Genomic DNA, 21,025 nt, shown 5'->3' with positions numbered 1-21,025 from the left:
AAACACACACACACACACCAACACGAAACATCTAAATCCATATGCATCCATCATTGAGATAGTCCTGGTAGATTGTAAGAATTTATAATTATAGAAATTAAAGATTCTTAAATGATCCCAACTCTCTCTCTTTTCTTGTCTCTCAGTCAATACAGAGTCTTCGTCTTCGTCATCGTCTTCCTCCGCTTATCCGGGTCCGGGTCGCGGGGGCAGCATCCCAACTATGGAGCTCCAGGCCGTCCTCTCCCCGGCCTTGTCCACCAGCTCCTCCGGCAGGACCCCAAGGCGTTCCCGGACCAGATTGGAGATGTAACCTCTCCAACGTGTCCTGGGTCGACCCGGGGGCCTTCTGCCGGCAGGACATGCCCGAAACACCTCCCCGGGGAGGCGTCCAGGAGGCGTCCTGACCAGATGCCCAAACCACCTCAACTGGCTCCTTTCGATCCGGAGGAGCAGCGGTTCTACTCCGAGTCCCTCCCGAATGTCCGAGCTCCTCACCCTATCTCTAAGGCTGAGCCCGGCCACCCTACGGAGGAAACTCATTTCGGCCGCTTGTATCCGCGATCTCGTTCTTTCGGTCATTACCCAAAGCTCATGACCATAGGTGAGGATTGGGACGTAGATCGACCGGTAAATCGAGAGCCTGGCTTTCTGGCTCAGCTCCCTCTTACCCACGACAGGTCGGCTCAGCGTCCGCATCACTGCAGACGCCGAACCAATCCGCCTGTCGATCTCCCGATCCCTACTACCCTCACTCGTGAACAAGACCCCGAGATACTTAAACTCCTCCACTTGAGGTAGGACCTCTCCCCCGACCCGGAGGTGGCAAGCCACCCTTTTCCGGTCGAGAACCATGGTCTCAGATTTGGAGGTGCTGATCCTCATCCCAGCCGCTTCACATTCGGCCGCGAACCTACCCAGCAAGAGCTGAAGGTCAGAGCTGGATGAAGCTAGGAGGACCACATCATCTGCAAAAAGCAGAGACGAGATTCTCCTGCCACCAAACTCGACACACTCCACACCACGGCTGCGTCTAGAAATTCTGTCCATAAAAGTGATGAACAGAACCGGTGACAAAGGGCAGCCCTGGCGGAGTCCAACCCTCACTGGGAACAGGTCCGACTTACTACCGGCTATGCGGACCAAACTCACGCTCCTCTGGTAAAGGGACTGAATGGCCCTTAACAGAAAGCCACCCACCCCATACTCCTGGAGCGTCCCCCACAGGGTGCCCCTGGGGACACGGTCATAAGCCTTCTCCAAATCCACAAAGCACATGTGGATTGGTTGGGCAAACTCCCATGCCCCCTCCATCACCCTTGCAAGGGTATAGAGCTGGTCCACAGTTCCACGGCCAGGACGAAAACCACATTGCTCCTCCTCTATCTGAGATTCAACTATCGATCGGACCCTCCTCTCCAGTACCTTGGAGTAGACCTTTCCAGGGAGGCTGAGGAGTGTGATCCCCCTATAGTTGGAACACACCCTCAGGTCACCCTTCTTAAAGATGGGGACCACCACCCCGGTCTGCCACTCCCTAGGAACTGCCCCCGATGACCACGCAATGTTGTAGAGACGTGTCAACCATGACAGCCCTACAACATCCATAGCCTTGAGATACCCAGGACGAACCTCATCCGCCCCCGGGGCTCCGCCGCTGTGTAGTTGTTTGACTACCTCAACAACTTCTGCCCCCGAGATCGGACAGTCCATCCCCAGGCCTCCCAGCTCTGGTTCCTCCTCGGAATGCGCATTGGTGGGATTGAGGAGCTCCTCAAAGTATTCCTTCCACCGTCCGACTATAGCCTCAGTTGACGTCAGCAGCTCCCCATCCCCACTGTAAACAGTGTGAGCGAGTTGCTGCCTTCCTCTCCTGAGGCGCCGGACAGTTTGCCAGAACCTCTTTGGAGCCGATCGATAGTCTTTCTCCATGGCCTCACCAAACTCCTCCCACGCCCGAGATTTTGCCTCGGCAACTGCCACTGCTGCACCCCGCTTGGCTATCCGGTACCTGTCTGCTGCCTCCGGAGACCCACAGACCAGCCACGCCCTGTAGGCCTCCTTCTTCAGCCTGACGGCTCCCCGAACCTCTGGTGTCCACCAGCGGGTACGGGGGTTGCCACCACGACTGGCACCGGCCACCTTACGACCACAGCTAGCAACAGCCGCCTCGACAATCGCAGAGTGGAACAAGGCCCACTCGGACTCAATGTCCCCCACTGCTCTCGGGACGTGGTCAAAGCTCTGCCGGAGGTGGGAGTTGAAGACCGTCTTGACAGGTTCTTCTGCCAGGCGTTCCCAGCAGACCCTCACTATGCGTTTGGGTCTGCCAGGTCTACGAGGCATGTTCCCTTGCCATCTGATCCAACTCACCACCAGGTGGTGATCAGTTGACAGCTCCGCCCCTCTCTTCACTCGGGTGTCCAAAACATACGGCCGCAGGTCAGATGATACGACTACAAAATCTATCATCGACCTGTGACCTAGGCTGCCCTGGTACCAAGTGTACCGGTGGGCATCCTTATGTTCGAACATGGTGTTCGTTATGGCCAAACTGCGGCTTGCACAGAAGTCCAATAACAAAACACCGCTCGAGTTCTGATTAGGTGGGCCGTTCCTCCCAATCACACCCCTCCAGGTCAAGCTGTCATTGCCCACGTGAGCATTGAAGTCCCCCAGCAGGACAATGGAGTCCCCTGATGGAGCACTATCTAGCACTCGTCCCAGGGACTCCAAAAAGGGTGGATACTCTGAACTGATATTTGGCCCATACGCACAAACAACAGTCAGGACCCGTTCCCCGACCCGAAGGCGCAAGGAAGCTACCCTCTTGTCCCCCGGGGTAAACCCCAACACACAGGCAGAGAGTCTCGGGCCTAACAAAAAGCCAACCCCAGCCCTCTGCCTCTCACCCGGAGCAACTCCAGCAAAGTAGAGTGTCCAACCCCTCTCCAGGTCTCGGGTTCCAGAGCCAATGCAATGTGTCGAGGTGAGTCCGACTATATCTAGCCGGTAGCGCTCAACCTCTGCCACAAGCTCCGGCTCCTTCCCTGCCAGCGAGGTGACGTTCCATGTCCCAAAAACTAGTTTTCTTGTCCGGGGATTGGACCGCCAAGGCTCCCGCCTTGGTCTGCCACCCGATTCGCATTGCACCGGACCCTTCATGTTCCTCCTGCGGGTGGTGGGTCCACAGTTGGACGAGCCCATGTATCCGGTTCGGGCTGGGCCCGGCCGGGCCCCATGGGCGAAAGCCCGGCCACCAGGCGCTCGCTCACGGGCCCCAACCCCAGGCCTGGCTCCAGGGTGGGACCCCGGTAACCCTCCGGGCTGGGTACTCTGACTCTTCGTTTTAACCTCCATGAAAGATCCTTCGAACCGTTCTTTGTCTCACCCTTCACCTAAGACCAATTTGTCATGGGAGACCCTACCAGGGGCACTAAGTGCCCCAGACAACATAGCTCCTAGGATCATTAGGGCACTCAAACTCCTCCACCACGATAAGGTGACGGTTCAAGGAGGAGTCAATACAGAGTGTTTAAGTAAACTCCCTGATGATAAAAACAGCTACTTCTGATTGATTACTTAGATCTAATTACAGCAGGGGTGTCAAATATGCGGCCCGCGGGCCGGATCCGTCCCGCAAGCGGGTTAAATCCAGCCCGCGGGATGGTTGTGAAAACTTTATTTTCATACTTTACAATGTAGAGTGAAAATAAACTTATCTTTGTGAGCAAGTTTTCTCTGTAATGAGTATAAATAAAACAAAGCTGCGCTCAAGGCTCACACAAGAACTTGAATCACATCCTGAAGTTGGCCGCCACTCAGGATGTGATTTCTGATGTTGATGTGCTGGTGAAAGCTAAAAGATGTAAAGTAAAATGAGTCAAATATACTTTAAGTGCTGCATGAAACTGATCTAGCCATGTGATCTGTAAGCTCTTTGAATCACTAAGGAATGTATTTTTTATTGATTGATTTTTTTATTTTTATTTTCAAATTTTCAAGTACACTTCAGGTGTTGTACTTGTACCATTTTGGATACACTGTCCTCAGGCTCCAGCCTTGTTTTATATTGATTGTATTAAAACAAAGAAAACAATCTGAAGTTGTTTTTAATTTACCGGTCCGGCCCACTTGGGACTAGATTTCTCGCAATGTGGCCCCTGAGCTAAAATGAGTTTGACACCCCTGAATTACAGTGTATAAATATACAAAATCAGATAATTAAATTATCTAATTACAGTGTATAAATATACAACTTCAAATCACTACAATATGTATATATATATAAATGTATATATATATATATATATATATATATATATATATATATATATATATATATATATATATATATATATATACCTCTTGGTGATGCCACTGGATGTATCCCCTAACTAAATCTGAGGACCACCGATGGCAGTGTTGTGCGAGTCATTCAAGTTTATGTCTGGGTGTTTCTGCACATCGATAAATGATCCAGCGTTGGACAAACTCACACAATCTTATTATCTAAAGAGTTCTGATAAGTTTTTTACTTTGCATGTTATCCAAACATTTATTTGCAATTCCCTTTTACAGGTCGCTTCTCCCACACTGTCAGCTGATGTTACTCATGTTTAGCAGATTCTTGGAGACTAACAAATGTGAGGGAAAATTAGCTTAGCGCTAAAGCATTTGTCACATATTAATTTTAAGCAGTTGCTGAGTTTTGACTGTTGTTTTTTGGAAAACCAAAAGAACAATTGCGTATTCAATAAACTTTGAAAACCCAAGAGAACATTCTCTAAATGTAAGCATTTCAAACGAGTAGACACTGATCTCCTACTTAAACAGACTTCGTCCTACTAGGCGCTAGCTGCTGGGATTTGTCAACTCCTGACAAATGATGCTGTGCACAGATGTTGACAGTCTCACAGCTTGCTACTCAAGATTATTCTAAAGCTGATGTAAAAGCTCGTGGTCAGCTCACTTTAAACTGAAATAGCTCTTTCCACTGAAGCTGTGACAAGTAAAAACCACACAGGGTTTTTTATTTTTTATTTTTTTTCTACATTCCTGCTACGCAGCTGGAAGTTCAACACTGTGTTTGGATGGTTTTTAAGTCTGTCTTGTTTAGTCTGGTTTAATCAGACTGGTTCGGTCCCCCTTGGCTCAGTAATCGCAGTAGGGTGTGAACTAAAACAGGCACGATCCCTCACAGGAAGTGATCTTTGGTCAAAGGGGAATCATTTTGAATATTTGAACAGGAAATGGGAAAATGCTTTCAACTTTGAGGAGACTTATCTGCTCAAGGTTTTGACCAGAGTTGTTTAATAAAAATACACATGAATCACAATCAAAGGATTGTGTGAGTCACTGTTGCGTATATAAACGTGAAACAACCTTTAATTTGATTTTCATAGACAACGGAAGAAATCAGACATTTTTGTTTTGTGTTTCTTCTGCTCTTTCATGAGAAAATTATTTGGTAAATGCCTGATTTGCTTCTGGCAAGATGACAGCAGGGTCAAATAGACTTGTGTTCGATGTAATGTTGACCAACCTACTTCTCTAACCTTACACATATGTTGCAATCAAAAACGTTCTTGGAAACGACAAACTGCAGATTGTCTGAAAATTGTAAAAACATTTTTTCAACGAGACTTAAGAGAGCGTCACTGATTTGCTGCCTGCTGCTCTGCGTTCTTTTGAGCCATTTGATTAGCATCAAAGACATAAAGGACCATTTGGCTGTGAAAGCCAAGTTAAACTAATTTCTTATCCATCCATCCATCCATCCATCCATTTTCATTTGTTTATCCGGAGTCGGGTCACGGGGGCAGTAGCCTAAGGAGAGAGGCCCAGACTTCCCTCTCCCCAGCCACTTGGGCCAGCTCCTGGACAGGTGAGAGACATAGTCCCTCTACTGTGTCCTGGTCTGTCTTTAGGTCTCCTCCCAGTTGGATGTGCCTGGAAAACCTCACCAGGGAAGCGTCCAGGAGGAATCCTGACCAGATGCCTGAGCCACCTCAACTGGCTCCTCTCGATGTCGAGGAGCAGCAGATCTACTCTGAGCCCCTCCCGAATGACTGAGCTTCTCACCCTATCTCTAAGGGAGAGCCCAGCCACTCTTCGGAGAAAACTCATTTCGGCTGCTTGTATCCTCGATCTCGTTCTTTCGGTCACTACCCAAAGCTCATGACCATAGGTGAGGGTAGGAACGTAGATGGACCGGTAAATTGAGAACTTCGACTTCTGACTCAGCTCTCTCTTCACCACGACAGACATCACTGCAGATGCAGCACCAATCTGCCTATCGATCTCACACTCCAGTTTTCCCTCACTCATGAACAAGACCCCGAGATACTTAAACTCCTCCATTTGGGGCAGGACCTCATCCCTGACCCGGAGAAAGCATTATACCCGTTTCCGAATCAAGACCATGGTCTTAGATTTAGAGGAGCTGATTCTCATCCCAGCTGCTTCACACTCGGCTGCGAACCGCTCTGGCGAAAGCTGAAGATCACGTTCTGATGAAGCCAACAGGACCACATCATCTGCAAAAAGCAGAGACCTGATCCTCAGGCCACCAAAATGGATGCCCTCAACACCTTGGCTGCACCTAGAAATCCTGTCCATAAAGGTTATGAACAGAATCGGTGACAAAGGGCAGCCTTGGCGGAGTCCAACTCTCACTGGGAACGAGCCCGACTTACTGCCGGCAATGCGGACCAAGCTCTGACACCGGTCATACAGGGACCTAACAACCTGTATCAGAGGGCCTGGTACCCACTGCTAATTTCTTCATATTCAAGGGTATTTTCAGATGTTTTTCTATGTTTATGATGTTTTATGTGTTTCATGATAACTCCTGATGTTGTTATGGTTACATATTTTGAGGAGGGCAGAAAATGCCTGGCCAGATGATGAAGATAATCCAGATTGTCTGAGCTCTGATGAATAGGATTTTCAGACCAATAGTAGGAAATTGAAGAGATTACTGTAAAATACTGCATAATACTTTCTAATGTTAGTATTGGCTGCTAATGTGACAGGGTGAGGGTTATTGTATCCCGATTGATCATGCGCCCTGGCTACTTGGCCAAGGGGATGTCCCTTTGGTCTGGGGATCGAATCATGCCTGGGCCCTTGTTTCTCCACCTTGCCCCACTAATAAATGTAATTTTCAAAATAAAAGTATTGCAGCAATGTGATTTTATATATATGTAGCTTACGTGTGACCTAACGGGTTAGGGTTTTTACTCCCTGCAGTGCAAAGGTGTGTTTTTCATGGCTTTAATCCTGGCAGTGGAAAGGAACATCATAAATGACACAAAATAGTGATATTAAATGTGATTTAGTTCTTTTTTTTTTTTTTTGGTTAAATGGCGAATTGCACAAACCAACCATGACCTTTGACGTCTCGAGGGATTTAGTGATCTTGCGAGTCCAGCGAGGAGCATAGCGAGGAAGCCATTCCGCGGCCAAGTCTCTCCCGCTGTGTACTGGACCAGGTTGAAGCTCCATTCTGCTGCCACTCCATGCCTCTGCTGCTTCCAGTTTGAAATAGGGATTATCAGACCCGGCGCCAGAGGACTTCACCTGGAAGGGCAGTGGGTTTTTCTGGGGGGCCCAGTAAACCGTGTTTTTTTCAACCCCTTTGCATGTTTATAATCTGTCTGGTGGACGTTACATACAGTACATATACTTCCGGGTCAAATCCGTCATTTTGCGTCACCAACTTGTTCTACATAACTAACTGAAAAGCTAAGATTCTTCACTGTTTTATTCCGATTATGAATGTACGATTATGCCAATTAAAGATGCAATCAAAACTTAAGACAAAGTAACCAATTTTACTGAACCAATACTTGCAACTCACCATTCTTAGCTGCGCCTGCGCACCACAGAGTCACCATCTCAAAACAATCCTAACGTCCAGTTAATGTTCTCCAATAACGTACTTAGTCCAAAAGTCTTCTTCCAAATCCTGCCCTGCAGCTTGATACCTTAGTAAATTCTTCTTTTTGCACGTATTTCTCATAATGTTTACATCACGAATATTAGTTAGCATCGTGTTAGCATGCTACTTCTTGGCTACGTGCTTCTTCTTCTGGGTAAACATTGACTTGGTGCGTTACTGCTACCAGCTGGTAAGAAGTGTAACCTAGGTCTTCTAAACAAGATTTAGAAAATCTAGAGTGTTTTCTTTCTAAAAAGAGAACAGACAACCCTGTATTTAAGATGGTTCAAAAACAGTGTCAACTTTAATATGCGTTTTAAAACATTTGAATCAAAAGGACAGCAGACACCCCTGAATTCAAAATGGTAACAAAGAGTTTGATGAGGAATGAGAACTAAACTGTCTGAAGGGGAAATAGTATGCCGCTGAATACTCCAACCATATTCTATTTTGGTACCATGATGAAGAAAAACTGTGTTTTTTCCCAGAGAAAAGTCGAACTGGATAATTTTCCAGGCGCACCTGATTAGGCTTATCCACCCCGAGGTCATCTGAACAGCGATTTATGTTGGTGCTGCTGCCACTCGGTGGCGCAATTGCCTGCTGAGACTGTGCTGGAGGCACGGAGAGAGGAGGAACAGAAGCGCTTGTAGCTGCAACTTCTGGCTGCACTGGCCTTTTTGATGATGCATCATCCCTGCTTGTGCTAGCATTGTTTTTCTGTTTGCTAAACCAAGCTCTGATATCCATTTTTAGCAATCTACTGTACGAAAGCGTCTTCTTCTACTGCATCTAAAACTGTCGATTAGTAACCTAGAGCGCCCTCTGTTGATCATCTCGAGCCAATACATTTGCATGCGGTGCTGAAATCTGTCCTGGGCGGGCCAGATTGGCAAATGGGCGGGCCGGGCCCGCCCAGGCCCGGCCTTGACGCCAGGCCTGGGGATTATCTGTAAACTTATAGCCATGTTTAGGTGTGGTGACGTCAATCAGCTGTGGTGGCCATCTTGAACTGGACTGATCAGATGAAAATCCAATAAAGTGGTGGTTCAAGAGATCTTTTGGTAACAAACACAAAAATAACATCTCTGCATGCCTTCCAGCAGCAGGTGAGGAATATCCTCTCAGGCGGATTTTCTGGGGCAGTTGTAGTTTGTCTTTGATGCAGTATGAAGGAGCATTCATCCATCCTGCCTGTTGAAACTGCCAATACCAACAGGACTGATCATTAGAAGGAGGAAATAGCCTTTTGTAACAACTAACTGACTAATTATCCAAAGTAAACACAAACTATTCCCTACAAATAACATTTGTAAACAAATGATCCCACAACAACATGCAATAATTTTAAAAGCAGACACAAGCATTACTTACAGAAGCCCATTTCACATTACTCTTTATAATCAATTCTTTTAAATAATGTTCACTCACTTGTTAGTGAATAAGGATCCACCTACTTTTGTGGTTTTACAACAAAGTCGTCAGTCATCGTGTCAGTCCGGCCCAGAGAAGCGACAGATCCATACGTCTGCTGATACCAGAGCATCAATAAGAAGTTCATAGCAATCAATCCAGATTATCTCTCTCTCATCTCAGTTTTCCAGTGAAACAGTAATAAAGGAGCTCTAAGTCAGTTTTCTATATAAGTTGACAACCCTAATGAAAAGACAGGCATCTATACTGAGTTACATGTTTTGTTCCATAACCTAAAATAAACACAAACAAGGATCCTTACCGACCTTGTAAACAACACATGTCCAAAACAATCTCACCACAATATTGATCAGCATGTGTTCTGGAACCATCTCCCACATCACAAGTTTCTCTTCAGTGGAAAATGTTTCCATGTAAATATCAGCCTCAGCTGTTATGCCAAGAAAAAAAAACTTTATGAGTGCAATCACTTTTATAAGATCACTATTTCCTGCTGCTTTTTTACTTTTGTGGGAGCTGCACATTATCTAAAAGTTCTTTGTAATGTTGCCACCAATAAAATCCAGCTGTATGAACACACTCACTCATTTTCTGCACCCTCTTCTACCTGATCAGGGTCATGACATCAGTATAAAGGCAGCTCTAAACTTGTGCATTCATCTCAATATAGTTCATGATTTTTGGAGAAACAGCACCTTGGGGTTCCCTTTGCTCTGGGACACCAGGTTGGAGAAATAGGAAACCCTGGTGTCTCTGACTGCAGAGTTAAAGGATGTCAGAAGATCCTTTAGGTGCAGCAGATGGACGTGGAGATGGGTTTTCTTCCACAAGTGCTCAATTTTTCTGCATTGACGCTTCAGGCTGCGAAGGCAGTCATTAAACCAGGGAGTAGGGTTCACTGCAGGAACTGATCTGGTTCTGACAGGACAGATGTTGTCCAGAATGGAGAGGCAGTGCTCGTTGAACTGAGAAGTCAAGGAATCTGGGTCGTTATCAGAAGAACAGGTTGGATCAAAAGTAGCAGAAAAATTTCTAGCTGTGCTCTCATTAAGAAAATGAGAACTAACCATACGGCGAGCAGGAGGTGGGGACGCAGAAACTGACAAGTTAAAAAAAATGCAATGGTGATCTGAAATATAAACGTCCTCAGGACAAACACTGTCAGCATTTAGACTCAGGGTAAAAACAAGGTCTAGAGTGTGTCCCCTGGTGTGTGTGGGGCCAGAAACATGCTGGGTAAAGCTGAAGGAGTCCATGAGGCTGGAGAAATTCATGGCAAAGAGATCGGAGGAATCATCAACGTGGATGTTAAAGTCACCAACAATCACCAGTCTGGACAGCTTCACAGTGGAGGATAGAAAGTCACTAAACTCCTGAAGGAAAGAACTGTTTGGACCAGGTGGACGATAGACCACAGCACAGTAGAGCGGGTCCTTACGCCCGACTTTAATCAGCTGCAGTTCAAAGGAAGCAAAGTGACCAGAGGTTGTAGAGCTACATGGAAGATGGTCTCTGAAAACAACAACTAGGCCTCCACCATGACCAGAACCCCAGGGCTGGCTAAGAAAAGAATAACCACTCGGGCAGAGTTCAGTCAGACCAGAATAATCAGATGTTTGCTGCCAAACTTCAGTCAGAAACAGAAAATCCAGGTTTTTAGAGAGAATTAGATCATTGAGCAGGAAGGACTTATTGTTAACAGAGCGGGTTTTTAATAGAGCCATGCTGAGTGAGGTGGAGGAATCAGAAACTACAGAAACAGCTGGAGTTAGTGGACGTAAATTAGCAGGGTTAGATCCACGGTGTTTATAAAAACCACTTATGGAGGGAACAGGAGGAGAAACCACTGAGGAATGAAGAGAAACCGACCTTAAAAAACTTGGACAGATGAACCGCGTCGCAACGCGGCCTGGCGAGAATGCGGAAGTGGCGCTCAGGTCACCAAACAAAGGACAAGAAGCTAGAAGATTGCGCCGATGTTTACTAGATAAACCATGCTTTAAGAGAAGTTATTCTCACCTGGATTCCTGCTTGTTTACCTCTTTTCCTCCAACGTTTTCCCGGGACCGGACAAACATAGCTGGAGATGCGTAGCTCGTGATCGTCCTTTGGCTCCGGGCCAGTGCGCCACTCAGGTAAACAAACAGGATGGTATGTCCTCGGAGCATCTTGGGCGATCGTGAACGAACGGAAGGACAAAAGAGTCTGGCGATCATAGGAGATGGTAGCAGGGACACTACTGAAGAGGATCGCAGACAGGAGCAAGGTGGAGAAGAGGAGGTTAGGGGAGAAAAGTTTGAAAAAGTGGCCGGTGACTGCGGCTAAGCCAAGCACAGGCGCCATCTTGTTGCCAACTCAGTAGGCACGACAGGTTGCATCTGATGTGGTTTTATTAATAATCAACGTTCTAGTTTATAGCAGACCAAACTCTTTCACACCCAGAACTCAGTTTCTTCCAGATACAAGGTTCTGATAAAAAATCACATTCCATCATCAGACACCGCATTCCATCCACACATATTCATCCATTTCACATTGTTTCATAACTTGTCAGGTATTATAATTAGTCTAGAAAATAAAGTTTATTATAACTATATACTTGACTCCGTCCGAATTAATATGAAGTGCGTTTATGGTCACTGAATAAGCAAAGAATCCTGAATTCTTCTGGGTAAACATTCAAAGATCAGTCAGGTTGATACTCTATTTCTATAGATTCATCACATCTTATTGTTCTTAATTAAACCCCCCAAAGTACACTACGTAACAACCGGTACACTTGGATTACTGAAACTTCCTTTTAATAGGGCTTGGTCAAAACAATTTAGCACTTCTTAATTTTTACTTTCTTGGGATCCAAAGTTATTCTAGAACAATTCACAATTCAACAATGACAACAACATTTTACACTAAAGTGGGCACAAATCATTAGGAGGTGGGAACGAACAGACCTGTGGAACACAGCTTGTTTACATACCCAAACATCATCTATCTGTCAGTCCATCTGTCCAGATTAGGCCAAACTTCATGGACAGTTAATGAAAAGCTTTGCACCAGATCCATAAGCATTGCATATTATCTGCAAACCATACTAAGCAGCAATAAGTAACCATTTAAACCAATGGGTGCATGAAGCATTGCACATCCCAGAAATGTAGTATCAGGTTGCCCAAAATTATGTGATACACTTCCCAACGCGTCAAGTTCAGGAGTTAAGATCAGAACAGACAGGACGTTACACGTGGAAGCAGTGTAATATCCTTTCCAACAAAAAAATACACATGCAGATTTCCAGTTGTGCAATTAGTAAAAAAAAAAAAACAAATACGTCAGCACCTGTGATGCCTCCCTAGCCAAGGTAAACAGAACAGAAAATTAGCCACAGACAAATTTGGACACAATCTGCCATCTTTCTCGTTGCTTGTTATCGCCTCAACTGCCAAAATCATGAATGGTCTTGTAGGGCTGCTCGATTATGGCAAAAATAATAACCATGATTATTGTGACTGAAATTGAGATCTCGATTATTTAAGACGATTTTTCAATTTATGTTATCCAGAAAGTAGCTAAGGGTTACCAGAGATGTTTCTGAGGTGTTCGCTAGATATTTTTACGATTTAAAAACTCAAGAAGGGGGCCTGAAAAGCTGTTAGAAATAGCGTTAAAGTCGCTAAGTTGGCAACACTGTGGGAGGAGCGCTTCATTTGCAACTCAGGGCAGCGCAAGTGGGAGGAGCAAATAATCAGCTTGTTTTGTTTTTATAATCGTTCAAAACTCAGATCGTAATTGGGATTAAAATTCGATTAATTGAGCAGCCCTATGGTCTTGTAAATCTCAGATGATTTTGTGACCTTACGAGACCATATGTGTGTAGCGGACCTGATGTGCTCCTGGTGGGAAGAGATGCACTGATGAGCTTGCGGGGAAAACATGTCTTTTACAGAATCATGCCCACATCAGATGGAAAGCTGGGGTAGAGTTGTGGGTCAGCTCTCTTTTCATCCCTGTCATTGCTGCTGACTAATATTTAACCTTTTGGTCAAACCCACCATCTCTCACTAAATAGTAACCAGCTCTCTGAATGTTACATTGTTGTACCACTTTGTCTAAAATCAAAACCGGGCAGCTGATTCGTGCATCACTGCCACGCAGCGGCTGACATCAAATCGATACAAGGAGGGGGCAGCATGTATTTGCGGGTTGCTCAGTGACCACGGAGCTAATGACAAAACAAGACAAATCAAGTGTCTGCTTAGGCATACTTCTTCAACTTGACATCATGATGGAGGAGGCAGGATGGGGAAAGAAGGGAAGAGCTGACTGGAAACCAGACCACTGAGAGAAACACTTTATTTCACAGGCCTCATTTGGAGAGTTGTTTTAAATGAGACGGGACACAGATTGCCCGTGGCATGTCAAGGAGATGCGACCTGTCTACGCATGTGTTTGTGTGGGTGGTGTGCCTCCAAGGGCCATTATGATGACAGGAAAGGTGCCGAAAAGGAAAGACGCAGAAGAAGACCGATAAAACACGAGGCACTGCCAGTGGAACAAATGGGGTCAAAGGTCAATAACATTACAGTGACAGTCTCAGCCTGCTCTTGGCAGACAGGGAAGCTGATAACAAAGCATTTGAGCTGACACACTAAAAGCCACTGAATGGAAGCCCACAGTATGGCATTTGATTCATATCAGTGAATCTGGGGGGGGGGGGGTGCATTAGAGAACCAACAGAGCCTGAAATGATCATGTGTCCAATTGGAAAGTAACAGTTAACAAGAACGCAAAGTGTCGAGTGCTGGTGCGTCTGTGTGTTCTGGTGCCAGGCTCCCGTTCTTTAAAGTGTTCGCTGAAACCTCGTGGAGATTACACCCAGCCATATGTCTAGACTGTGAACACTGTAGCTTCACAGCCATCAGATCCATTTGGCCTTTTAAAAACAGCCACCCTCATCAAACGCATTATAATTAACCATAAAATATGACTGGCGGAGCTGTAGTGGGCTGTCATCTTTGTCTGCCGTCCAAAAACCAGGCCTGGCTCCCTCTAGGTGGATGGTTTCACGGGTCTTTGTGGAAAACGAACAGAGAGCCGAGGGCCTGAATGCAGCTACGTGTGTCCATGTTTTTCTTTGGCTTTACAAAGATAAATGATGTCATTTCAGTTGTGAAAATTCTGTAGGGGGAGTAAATAAAGCCTTTTAGACTGAAGTGTTTGTGTTTTTTGAGCCACATTGGCCTCCCTTCTTGCTACCTTAAGAAAAATTAAGCAAAAAACAGCATAGTGAAACTACTTAGTTACCGAGGTGACGTGTGTGGGAGGTCTGTGTCAATAAACATGCACTCCCCTAGACTTTGTGCCTCTGGGAGTTGAGATTCTCCAGAGACGAAGTTGGTTTTGATAGCAGCCCTTTCTGTTTAAAAGAGCTGTGAAGCAGCAAATGCAAGACTGCAAAACTTCTGTATCCTGTCATCTCCAAATTACAGCAGCCTTACAGTGTGTTTGTATAATTTGTAAAACATAACTGCTGCTTGTAAAAATGTTCAGTGGCAGTCACCATCGTCCAAAGTGTTTTACTTATCTTTTTGCAGTTTTGGGAGTGAGATTCTACAAATGTTTGGTTTTTTGCACTGACAAACTGTTCATCATTGATCCCCAACTTCAAATTACTTTCCTGCAATTGAAATATCATTATTATTTAAAGTTTACTTAATCAAAGCACCTTTTTAGGAAAACTGAAAACAAAATGGGTGAATTCAGTTTCTTTATATCAGTGACTTAAGCCTACTTCTCCATCCATGCAAGGGCTCTGATCAGCAACCACGGCCAAAGTAAATCAAACTCAACCACGGCGGCAGAGGTACACGGGCAATCCACTGTGGATGCTGTCTTTCGCGCTCCCATTGAGTTGTAAGAAAAAAAAAGTTTTCATTCCTTCAGATAAAGCCATTCCAGGTCAACGGAAACTTGCGTTCTATTGGCCACTGCTCCTAGAGTGGATTAGTGTATTGCACGCATTTTTTTTCAAACTTTATTTAACAAAATAGAAACAATGACAAATTCCAACATCAGCAAATCAATTTAAATTTTCAATCCGAATGCAGACTTCCTTAATGATATTTGCGTTAGTAGATAAACCTTTGCAGAGACGTCATTGCACTAGCAGGTGCAAGAATACATCTACGCCCCCTGCTGTCTTGGTGGAGAATTGCTTCGCAACATTGACCAACGGAAAACTATAAAAGTAAAATGTCTCCTTCGATAAGTTTTCCTGTGAGTGGAAACTTGCTGACGAAGCAGGAAAAACTAGGCTTTAGGTAAAGTGTCCCTAAAGGGACACTGGACAAATGAGTATTTCAGCGTCCCCTTCAGAGTGTGGACTGCTGTAGCTTCTTGTGTGCACGAACACATTTTTATCTTCTTGTCTTGTTATTTAAAAAAAACTGTTCCAGGCATATATGCTTCAAAAATGTTGTTTTCAGATGAAAATGGCCGAGCTCAACAAAGTCATCAAGAGCAAAGATGCATGCTTATCCTTCTACTTGTATTGCTTCTGTTTTTTGGAAAAAGGTAGAAATGAAAGCATTTTTAGAACATTAACACTAATATCGACTACAAACTGGAACTATATTGGGAATTCAGACATCTATTAGTGGTAAATTCCTAAGGTTTTCATATATGTTGTAATCCATTTTAAATACAATAGTGCATAAATGTGCTTTTTAATCAATTGTTGCATGCTTTATATCTACTAATAAATTAAGCTTAGCTTAGCTTTGCAGATGAAAACAAACTAATTGGAGTTCCTTCAATGCAGTCAAAATAATAAGAGCTAAATGAGGAACAGGAGAGTGGAATGAGTGATCCAAGTTTATTTAGCCTTTTGTAATCAGGTTAGAGATGTAGAACGTTGTTCCTGAGCCTTTTGACTACACATGCCATGAAAACATTCATTTAAAATTAGATCAGTTCATGGTCCAAGAAGGTCAAGTGCCTTTACTGAAACTGAGCTAAAAGATGCCTTTGTGAAGATATTTTTATCTGAGGGTTCATTCCCACCTGATACTCTGGTGAGTGTGCCAACAGGACAGTGTGAGTCCAACTGAATTACAGTGCACATCTTTATGGTTTTTGAGTAACATGTTGAGTGTAACATGTCACATGCAATGGGTTTTATCGTTTTTGGACAATAATGGAACAACATTATAGGATTTAATTACAAACAGGCTGAATACCATCTGAGTTAACTTGCTGTTGGTAGGGATGCACCGACACCAATACTGGTATCGGTATTGGTAAAAGTTAACCAATACCAGGAACCGATACCAATGCAGTTGCTTGAAAGTGGCTTCACTGTAACTTGTCATTTGTGTACCTAGTATTTTAGTTTTGTGATCATTTTTATTAATATATTTTACGTTTAATGCACCTCACAGTCTTTTCCTGTTGAAAACAGAGAAGAAAATAAAACCTGTACTCCAATTCATAACAGTTTTAGAGTAGTAGAAGTGTCTGTAATTGGTATCGGTGAGTACTCAGATCCAAGTATCTGTATCTTATCGGTTTGGAAAAAAAGTGGTATTGTCGCGTCCCTAGCTGTTGGGATAAAAGCAGAAAGGGCAATTCAGATTAACTAACAAGGAATTCATTTTTCCACAGCAAAAGTCATTCCATGGCACTTTTGTTGTACTTCACACAAAGAGGCAGTCACAGTACTCCTCTGATTTACCTGCTCTATTTCTCGATCTGCATCCATTTACATTTTTCACTCACCCTGTCAATGTCCATTTATCTGTTCCTGTGTTTCTGTCTGGATCTAACTCCAAACCTCTTTATCTCACATTCCCGCTTCCCTCCCTTCTCTTTCCCACTGTGCTGTTTTGATTGTGCATTTCTCCTTCACTGACTCGTCCTCTGCATCTGACTCTAAAGTATTTTCCTGATCTTGTCTCGGTCCTCTCCTTCATCCCCACCTTTCTTCCCCCTCTCTTGTCCTGCTCCTTCTCAGCCGTCAGCTGTCCATCCCTATTTGTCTCTGTGGACACAGTGGTTTTTCTGAGGCTGCACTCTGACATGGTGAAATGGAGTTAGTTTGTTTCTGAGCTGACAGCAGAACTTTGCAGTCAGGATAATGATTCAATTGTGGTGATACTGGCAGGGAGGAGAGACGGAGGACTTCAGGGGTCATACCGAGATGTAAAGCTTCAGAGGTGCTTCTATAAACCAATGTACACTGTAAAAAAAGTCAGTAAAATATACTGTAAAACATTGTCAAATTCCAACGGTAATGGAATGTACAACCAAAAAGAGTGTTGCTGCTCTTAAAAACAACTATAAACAATATTTGCTGTGTCTTTATATTTCACATAGCCTCCCAGCAGCAGTGTGTCTGACACTGGGACCATGATGGGAATTCCACCCAGAGCAGCTTCTACACTCCTGGACAGACCCAGGTGTGGTGGAGAGCTTCTGAGCAGCTTCCATCTGAAGGACAGGACAAGCTCTATGAACTGATCCAGGTAAAAACATTCTAAATAATAATATTGTACTCTGTTTTCTGTTTTTTTCCTTACATCTCAGCCTGGCTGGTCACCACTGGAGAGGAGTATCTTCCCAGTCTCACACTAACATCCCGTTTTACCTCAGGGCCTCCTGATCTAACAGAAAAAACTGTAGCTCCATCCTTGCTCTGCTTTCCACATGTTTCTTATCATCTCTGATAGCGACCTCCCACAACACTGTGATGTTATATATAATTTTATTTTGTCAGGCTAAATGAACCCAAGTAATCTGCTGTCAGACTGAATGTTGCAGCTTCAAATGGTCCAGACTAACATGAAGCCTTGCAGGTGTAGTAAAGGTGAGTTGTTTTTAATCATCATGTAATCTTCATTACAACCTTTGAGTTTTAACATCATCTATGTTTTTGTTTCATAGCTTATTGCTACACGTGTGTTGCTGCTGTGAGCTTGGAGCTAGATTACATCATGACATCATGAAGGAGACTACTGATTCTGGTCCTGTGACACTTGGTGACGTGTGAGCAGGTTTACCTGGTAAATAACTTTTACGTTAAATATTTTGTTTTTTTGCTGTCAAACATAAATTAACTAATAACCTGCATTATTGTTGGACACTCAGCAAAATATGGATGCTACACCATGAGGCAGGCATGTGTTAATATTCTATAAGAGCACATGAGGTGAGCAACACCACAGATTATTATTGCTATTATTATTGTACACTGTCCTGGATTTGTTTTCTTTCTGCATCTCATCATTAGCCTGGCTGATCACCTGATAACTCCTGTCATCTGGTTATGACTTTACCTGAAGGACTAACAGTGGAAGGAAAAGGATACACGCTCCAGGGGCGGAGCTACAGGATGGGGGCCTCCCGGCCCCGGCTTGTTAGGGGCCCGGCCATGAGGGGGATGAGAGGAAATGGAGAAAACTGCGCCTCTAATAAAGGCCGTTTCACACGGCAGGAGCCTGCAGAATGTGACAAAATTGCAAGCTAAAACCCTAATTCCGAGAATAATTTTATGTATTTTCCAGAAAATAATTTCCTAGAGAAAACTAAGTTCTTTGTAATTAAAGGCAGACATTTTCGCTAAGATTTTCTGACCTTGTAAGGTCAGAAAATGTCGAACAAATACTTTTAAATTTATGAGGAAAAGTTTAGTTTAGAAAGCAAAAATGTCTGCCTTTTAAGAAATTCTTAGTATTTTTAATACCTAACGGTCACTTCATTTGCTAGAAAAAACTGAGTCTTGAAAAAGTATTAAAATAAACCAAGATTCCTGCATATACCCTGATTCCGTCATTAACTTCAAGTAGGAGACTTGAATACAATGTTTTTCAATAAATTATGATTGTGGTTAGGGCTGTGTTGTCTATGTATCACTTTTTACATAAGTAGGTTGAAGAACTGTATTGTTAAAACTTCATAAATAATGTATCTTTAGATCTGTTTTTGAGAGCATGTTAATTTCTGTGCATTTTGCTCAAGCACTGATCAAACTTTTGAAACTTTGTCCATTTTTTCCTGCTAGAACAAAGTTAACTCCTGATCGACATGGAAGTCTTCCTGCAGAGCTTGTATCTTCGACACCTTGCCATTAGAAACTCCACTGAGTGATTTCCTTCACCAAGGCAGGACCCAGTGACTCATTACTGTTGATCGGTCAGGGGCAGGTAATTTTGTGTTTCATTTTTATTTATTCCTCCACAGATTACCAGCTATAATATATGAACACATGTTGTATTCTCGAGATCTATGCTGTGGGTAGGAATAGAACAAATATGTTTATTTTGTTTTCAAATGCTATGTCAATTTTTCTCATTGTTTATCAGTACTTTTCACTAACTTATTTGAGCATCTTTATATTTTTCTATATTTAACAGTTGCAATTGTAGTGGAAAGGAAGGGTACTACAATTTAATTAATGACCAGAGATATTAATGATCCATACCTGGCATGGGTCCCATCTATGGACACTGGGCTTTTAAAATCAGAAGAGTGTTCTTTTTATTACAGGGAAATTTAAAACACACTTTACATGAACTGAGAGACAAGAGAAGAGAGAGACCTCCAACGTTTAAGAAAAATGTATTATCTAAATTATTTTAAACAATTAACAGGACTAACTCTCTAGTGATGGATGCAAATGGAATGGCATGAGGTGGAGTGTGGGTTGGTGCGATGTCAGTTCAGAACCTCCTCGTTCTGGAGAAGCGAGTCTGAGTGGGAGATGTTATTTTGCTCCTAACTGATCGACGTTTGAACCTTAGTCAGAAAAGGCATGAGATGCTATCGGTGCCGTTCTACATTACCCGTCAGGGAGACTCCCGTACAGATCAGGCTGCCAGGTCCTCGACCTTCCAACGGTACTGGAGCCGACGAAGCAGCGTCCTCAGCACGACAAACCAGTCTTTGGGTAGGCTCCAGGTAAAAATGGCAGGTGTTTCACAGCATCAAAGGGACCCCCCTTTGGGGTCAGCGAGTTCAGCTTTTATTCTGAAGGAACCGTTGTTTTGTTGGTAACAACGACAGGATTTTCCCAGCTTGGCAGTTCCCAGCTTAAAAGTAAAAAGTACAGATGGCCGGTCCATACTCCACTTAGCAAATGAGGAACATCAGATGATTTTGAGAGCTGGCTGAAGACTGAACTTAAAATGGCATTGTTCTGACTTATTAATCTTTGATGTTTTCGTTTCTGGACGAATCACAGCTGACAGATTATTAAACACCACAGAGACTGTGCCACGCTTCAGAGTTTTGAGGTTCTGATTGGATTTTGCGACCGGAATGTGTCATGATTATTTATCTTGTGAATCAGCTGTCTAGTGGCTACAATACGCCATTTCCTTATTAAACATTAATCATAACATTGTGATCTCACAGATCGGTCACATGGTTATTATTGACTAACAATTGTTTTGATTAGCTTTATTAAAATAGAGTTCTTTCATGCACTCTGGCACTGTGTCAAACAGAACAGCTGTTGGGGGGAGAAATGGCTCCTTCATCACGTTACACAATGTTAAATGTAAAGTAACATTTTTTATTTTCTCATTGTACTGTCAAATGTATGATAAAATACCGGCAGCTGTGGTTGCCAGGAATTTATCGTAAAATTTATTA

At 43.8% G+C, this 21,025-nt stretch overlaps 1 long non-coding RNA gene across 2 annotated transcripts in view; it reads left to right on the top strand.

Moving 5' to 3' along the window:
- The window catches only part of LOC139070574 (uncharacterized), a 46,518-nt gene extending 26,954 nt beyond the window's left edge, over positions 1-19,564 (top strand). Inside the window, exons 2-6 of one of the 2 annotated variants that reach the window (XR_011521067.1) lie at positions 17,750-17,898; positions 18,150-18,239; positions 18,317-18,435; positions 18,521-18,581; positions 19,434-19,564. This is a non-coding gene — a long non-coding RNA (uncharacterized lncRNA). Of the gene's footprint in view, positions 1-17,749; positions 17,899-18,149; positions 18,240-18,316; positions 18,436-18,520; positions 18,582-18,662; positions 18,875-19,433 lie in introns of those variants that run through there. The other variant, XR_011521066.1, reaches the window with a different exon arrangement.
- The last annotated feature ends 1,461 nt before the right edge of the window (positions 19,565-21,025 follow it).

The sequence above is a fragment of the Nothobranchius furzeri genome, chromosome 7, assembly GCF_043380555.1.
Source record: "Nothobranchius furzeri strain GRZ-AD chromosome 7, NfurGRZ-RIMD1, whole genome shotgun sequence".
In the NCBI taxonomy this organism is placed as follows: domain Eukaryota; kingdom Metazoa; phylum Chordata; class Actinopteri; order Cyprinodontiformes; family Nothobranchiidae; genus Nothobranchius; species Nothobranchius furzeri.
Note: the sequence above shows the minus strand (reverse complement) of the source record. Positions and strands in the feature narration are given on the sequence as shown.